Genomic DNA, 5891 nt, shown 5'->3' with positions numbered 1-5891 from the left:
AAATAGACTAGGGATTTTTTGGTTTCCCCAATAAGGCACTATTACTTTCTCCTTCCCACGGTTAAATCAGAAGTTGTGTTCTCTGTTGCTGCTGAATTGTAATTGTTCTTTAATTTTATGAAACAACTATCTGTCCTCCAAACTATGTTTTTTAATGAACTGGCCGTTTATAAGGTAGCATCACCGTCTAGACCGTGAGGCGGAACATGAGATGGACCACATAGTTTCAGATGACAAGGTCCATTTCCCCTTCTCTCTGGCCATGACTTTGAATGAGTTCTTGAAGACCTCTTGGCCTAAGTCGCAAACTCGGATCTCCAGTCTAGTCATATGACTACTGACGTACCACTAGCCCAGTCTTGGGTCTCTGAGTAGTTAATGTCTTTTTAGGATCGTAAATACAGATTGAGCAAGGATTGCTGATATTCAGGCTTTCAGAATTTAAGTGTTTTAAGTATAGTGTTCAGTTTGTAATGGGTATGTTTTTGCCATCCGGTCTACTCAATTGTATATTTTTATTTTGCAAAACATCCCAAGACTTATTTCATGTTGCTTTGTTTAGCACCTTTTGGATTCCCTAGAAGAATTGTTCTCAGAGCAAACATTCCAAAATGAAAGTGGCTCTTCAATGGAATGTCTCCACTGTGCTTGAAGTGTTTCATCCATGGTTGCAATTCTACATTACAGGGTCCTTTGAGCCTTTTTAATTTATTTTTTCCAGTATCTTTACAAGAGCAGTGGTTCCGTCTTCAGGTAAAGGACATACAATTTTGGGTGAAAGTAAATTTCAGTTTATTTGAGTTTATTCATAAGCCTCCACATTTGGTATTTGGTAGTAGGTCAAACCTAGAGAAAGTTCCCTGGTCTTAAAAAGGAATGAGTTGATGACTTGGAGTAGTGTGCTACTGCACACTTTGGCCACTTTGAAGCACGTTTATACGTGTCACTGAGGAAAACCGCTGAAGCATGCATGTCCTTCCCATTCCAGGTAAGGAGCAGCATGAGGCCGTCCCGGCATCTCTCACTCACCTGACAACAGAAGGGCTGAGAGGGTGAGAGAATCCGTCAACTCGGGCCTTGTAGAATAGGGCTGCTCTTCTTGTTCTCTGAGTAAACAGAGGAGTGTTTTCGTTTTCTTATTTTTCCTAAAGAAAGAAATATAAGGCAGAAATATATTTGTATATTTAGACCACTTGTATTCTGTCATTAATTTACCATAGACCTGCCACACAGCATAGCAACTGAATATAATATGGCATAGGTTTGAACAGGTCAAGTTTAGGATATAGTCTTAGTTCTTCAAGAATATATCTTTCTATTATGTCTAAAGAATCTAATATCTTACTATGGCAAGTCCAGACCACTTTTTACCAGCTAATTGACAGTATTTATCAACAGCAATATTTAGCATTTTACTTTATCATCTTTAAATTATGATGCAGTTGATATGGCTCACTATAAAGTGCAGGATTAAACTGGACTTTGGTTGAAATAAAGGCAAAGAAAGTTTTAAAACATAAGTGCTGTGTATTTCACAAGAAATCAGTTGCATGTTTAGATTTAAAAGGGAAGAAGATGACTATTAAATCACATGGTATTTTGGGCATTGAAGGAATCTTTCATTCTCTGAAGAAGAGTTGTACAGTTATATTTTTATGAAAAATAAAATGTCTTCACCAGAATATCTCAAAAGGTTTCATTTACTGAGATTCAATATACAGTATTATAGGCATCACACTTCTCGAATCTTTGTCCGTAGAATGGTGGTATAGTTGAGATCTTTTGAGCTATAATAGTCTTCTGTTAAGCTAGTATTAAGAACAGCTCCCGTACTATCTGACCGTGTCCTCTAATTATCTACATAAAGTGACATTTTCAAGCTACACTTCTTTCCTTGTTCCATTCATTTTACATGAGTGTACGGTGGTCACGGAGTAGTAGGACAGTCTTGTAAGGTTGTGTAAAGACACCAGAGGAGGCGGCACATGGGCCGAAAATCCAGCCCACATCTCCCTCAAAAGTGGAGCAAGGGGCAGTATTGCCTGTTCACCAAGTCACATGTATGGCACAGGCCTTCCAAGAAGAGAAGTCTTCTAATTTGCTCAAAGGGGGTGCCTTTTTTTTTAATCATTTTATCGGGGGCTCCTACAACTCATCGCAATGCATACATCCATCCATTGTGTCAAGCACATTTGTACATTTGTTGCCATCATCATTCTCAAAACATTTGCTTTCTACTTAAGCCCCTGGTATCAGCTCCTCATTTTTTCCCCTCCGTGCCCGCTCCCCGCGCTCTCATGAACCCTTGATAATTAATAAATTATTATTTTGTCATATCTTATACTGTCTGATGTCTCCCTTCACCCACTTTTTTGTTGTCCATCCCCCAGGGAGGAGGTCACATGATCCTTATAATCGGTTCCCCCTTTCTACCTCACCTTCCCTTACCCTCCCAGTATCACCACTCTCACTGGTTCTGAAGGGATCATCCACCCTGGATTCCCTGTTTCCAGTTCCTATCTGTACCAGTGTACATCTTCTGGTCTAGCCAGATTTGTACGGTAGAATTGGGATCATGATAGTTGGAGGGGGAGGAAGCGCTTAAGAACTAGAGGAAAGTTGTATGTTTCATCATTGTTACACTGCACCCTGACTGGCTCGTCACCTCCCCACCCTGAAACCCTTCCATAAGGGGATGTCCAGTTACGTACAGATGGGCTTTGGGTCCCCAATCTGCACTCCCCCTCATTCACAATGATTTGATTTTTTTGTTCATTGATGCCTGATACTTGATCCCTTCGACATCTTGTGATCACACAGGCTGGTGTGCTTCTTCCTTGTGGACTTTGTTGCTTCTTAGCTAGATGGCTGCTTGTTTACCTTCAAGCCTTTAAGATCCCAGATGCTATATCTTTTGATGACCGAGCACCATCAGCTTTCTTCACCACATTTGCTTATGCACCCATTTGTCTTCAGTGATCATATTCGGAAGGTGAGGCCTTTCTTAATTCGCTCCCCCCACCCACCCGCCTACCCGTGGAACCTTTCAGCGAGGTACATGATGGTAGGCTGAAGCTGACCACACAGGAGAGCCCATTGTGTGCCATCTTCCTATCGCCACAGTCAGGGATGCCATACTAGTTGTTTTTCATCTGTAATAGAATATTTACATCACTAAAACCAAACTCGCTGCCATTGAGTCCATGCCAACTCACAGTCACCCAAAGGACAGGATGGAACTGCCCCTGTGTTTCTGAGGCGGCAACTCCTAGAATTTTAAAAGTTTTATTGGCATATAATTCACATACCATACAATTTAATAGTTCAGTCATATCAAGAAGAGTTGTATAAGCATCACCACAATCAATTTTAGAACATTCATTTTTACACTCATTATTAGCTCCCCATTTCCCACTAACTTCCTCTGCCAATAATCCCACAAGGAACCATTAATCCAATTACTGTCTTTCTAGATTAACCTATCCTGGATTTCATGTACAGTACAACATTTTTTAAAAATTAACAAAGTAAAGCAAAAACCTCAATCACAAAATATTAAAAATTAGCAAATTTTAAGTGGATCAAAAGGGAGATCAAATGATAAGGTGTTAAATTTTAATCAAACTGCATCTGCAATAATTCACTTCCAATGGACTCTGCCTGATAGCAAGGCTACCCACATCCTTGATCTGTGGTCAGAAGGAATTCACTAAAGGCTAATCCACATGTATTTCCTCCTCACTTTTCTTTGCACAACTTTAAGATGAGTTAAAAGGAAGATGAAATGACATTACATTTTAACCTATGGCTGCCATAATCGACTTTACAATGCTTTCTGTTTTATAACAAGGCTATTCCCTCAACTATGATCACGGGATCACCAGAGACTTATGACCCTACAAATGAATTGTGAACTTTCATGGTCATCACTAGCCTTCTGCAAACCAGGTGTTCATAATTTTAAGTTCTGATGCTATTCCCTCCTCTAGATTTGGATTTTATTTATAATCCTTGGATCACCTACGCTGGGATGCTTCTTCCATGTGGACTTAGTTGACTCTGAGACTATTTATGAGAATAGAAACCCCATTTTTGTCCCTTGGAGCTGCTGGTAGTTTTGAACCACTGACCTTTTGGTTAGCTGCCCAAATTGTAACCACTATCCCACCAATAACAAAGGCCCAGTGTAACTACTACCTGGAGCTGGATTACCTCTTTGAAAGGTTACAGACAGCTTGGACATGCCCATATCAAATACGTGATTCACATGATTTATGATCATATTTTGGAAACTTGTGCGTAGCAGAGGCGGACTCAGCCCTAGAACCGACTAGAAGGTAAGTCAGCTGAATTCTTAAACCCTGGGGTCAGAGTGGACACAACCAATACCTATGGTACCCCATTCTTCTGGGCTGGGCAATAAAATATCTATGTGGGAAAGATATCCTGAGAAGCAACAAAGCAATGCCTAGGAGGTACTTTCCAACCCAAACTCAAAATGGAATCTAGTCAGCAGATTGGAGATGACAACTCTTGGGCCTAAAATAGTTAGACTTGAGTGGCCCCCAGAACTAGTGGGTGAAAAGACTGTCCTGAAGCCCAAGTCAGGTTTTGAGTTTTCCCACTTCAGTAGAACAAAGACCATGCCATCCAGCAGCACAAGAGGTGGCAGAGGACAAGGACAACATATAGGCATTCAAGTAGATTCTGACCCAGTGAATCAGCCCCATAGAGTTTCTTGGGCTGTAATCTTTCCAGGAGGCAGGCCTGTTCTACTGAGCTGGTTAGCCAAGTACTCAGCCCTTGATCACTGCCACGGAGTCAGGACAGGCTAGAACCGCCTCTCTGTTTCTGAGATGCTGACTCTTGGTGGGAGCAGAAAGCCTTGTCTTTCTCCTAGGAAGCACTTGGTGGTTTCAAACTGTTGACCTTGCCATGTTAGCAGCCCAAAGCATCAGACTCCTTAAAGGTAGCCTTAAAAATGAAAGTATCCTCAAACCTGCCCCATCCCTTCAAATACAAAGGACTCAATAGGATGTTCCTTTAAATTATTGATCCTTCAATGAAATATAATGTCTCAGATCACTAACTACATCATTTAGTATCTGGAGAGTGACAGAATAACCTCAAGCTGACATACATACCCATTTCTTACCGTATAAAGTGAAATACGGGGATCGATAATTCATTGCAATTGGAGCACAGAACTCACAGACAATACCTATGCTAGCAAGGGTGATGAGGAGGGTTAACAGGTTACAAGTCAAGATCAGTAAATAGTAAGGATACAGTCACTGGTCCACAGCAACACCTCTCTTCAGCATCCAAACCTCTGCACCTCTGCATTTTAGCCACATGGCCCCTTGGCTTCTGCCTCTGTGACCCAAGACACCTGCCAGTCACTCTGTCTTACAACCCCATAGTCTTAGCATTGCTCCTCAATTGTTTAATTTTTTCTTTGTCTTGGCCTCTGGTCTCAGCCTGCCTCCTCTACTGTGTCCTGTAGACTCTGTGCCATAATCCCAGCTCTCAGCCACTTCAGACAGACATCTCGAACCTGCTCTTCTTCAGATGGTCCTGGGATTTCGCTCTCTGCTCCTGCTTCACAGATGGTTCATCCTCATAGCCAAGGGTGGTAAAAACTCACCAATCCCCTCTGGTAGTGTTACACATACCTGATTTGTATAGTCCCACCCAATAATTTGGTGGTAGTTACAGAGACTTGGGTAGAAAAGCTGTTAGTCCAGGTTGACCAGAGAAACAAATTCACAGACACATATGTGGAAGAGAGAGCTTTATATCAAAGAGCAATTGTATATTGCGAAAACATCCCAGCCCAGTCCAGATTAAGTCCCTAAGTCTGATATTAGTCCATATGTCTGATACTAGTC

The sequence above is a fragment of the Echinops telfairi genome, unplaced genomic scaffold (genome assembly GCF_000313985.2).
Source record: "Echinops telfairi isolate 266 unplaced genomic scaffold, ASM31398v2 ScPeMD7_1957;HRSCAF=2489, whole genome shotgun sequence".
NCBI lineage: Eukaryota > Metazoa > Chordata > Mammalia > Afrosoricida > Tenrecidae > Echinops > Echinops telfairi.
Note: the sequence above shows the minus strand (reverse complement) of the source record.